This window comes from Myotis davidii, unplaced genomic scaffold (assembly GCF_000327345.1).
Source record: "Myotis davidii unplaced genomic scaffold, ASM32734v1 scaffold81, whole genome shotgun sequence".
Classification (NCBI taxonomy): domain Eukaryota; kingdom Metazoa; phylum Chordata; class Mammalia; order Chiroptera; family Vespertilionidae; genus Myotis; species Myotis davidii.
Genome location: NW_006291554.1, coordinates 196751 through 197896, shown reverse-complemented (window position 1 = coordinate 197896; position 1146 = coordinate 196751).

The window sequence follows — 1146 nt, the reverse complement described above, 5'->3', positions numbered from 1 at the left end:
CCTAGGTCCCAGGCCTCACGGGGACTGCAGGCAGAACCAGAAATTCTCAGCTCCAGTAGTCTCAGCTCCAGGCGCGGGGGGACTTCTTGCCCCCACCAAGCTGGCCTTCCCTGGATGGTGCCATGCTCCTGGGTCCTGGCCCAGCCAGTGGGTGGGGGCTGCTCTTCTGGGTTCTCCAAGGAGAGTCAGTGAACCCCCACTTCCAGCCACAGATCTCGGGAGAAGCTCAGTTGTTATCAGTAATGGTCATCCTTGGCCTATCTACGTTACTCAGTTGTTATCAGTAATGGTCATCCTTGGCCTATCTACGTTACCCCTAAAGATGCTGCTCTGTATAAGTAGATCACTTTTTCACTGTTCATGCAAGAACATTTGGAAAATATACAGGAAAAAAATCAGCCGTAATCCTAATCCCAGAGATAACTCTAGTGATCTTGTCGAGTGCCCAGACATCAGCACCCATAGCTTTTCCCTCAGTGAGTCACGTTACCATGACTCCTGGATGCTGAAGGCTCCCCAGCCTTACTTTGCCCTCAGGGACTCCTAGGGAGGCTCCAAGTGTTCAGGGCAGCCCTGGACCTTCCTCTCCAGTGTTCCCTGGGGAGCAGAGCCACCATGTGGTCCTCACAGTGCTCCCAGGATTTACCTTTTGCCACTCTTGGTGGTGGTGGTGGGGCAGTCTTTGGTTCGGGGGGTGTCTCTGAATAACACAGTGCATCATGGGAAAAGCCTCTGTTCTCTCAGGCCAGGCTGGTGACTCAAATGTGCTCACCATGCCCCCATCTTGATTTTCACACCCCTTTCACCTTCCTTCCTCCAGTGTCCACCTCGACATAAGTGGCTTCCCAGATACCCACATAGTTTCCTCTTCTTAATTTTGATTTCCTCTGGGTTAGACAAGACATTAATACAGTGTGACTTTGTTGGATCCTGGCTCAAGCGGACCAATTATAAAAAGACCTTTTTTTCATATGTCTGATTAATATCCAGAATCCTATATAATAAAAGGCTAATATGCAAATAGACCGAATGGCAGGACAACCGGTCGCTATGACATACGCTGACCACCAGGGGGTGTGTGCAGAACATGGCGGGCATTAGCCACAGTGGGATAGTGGAGCAGGTGAGCAGCGGCACCAGACCAAG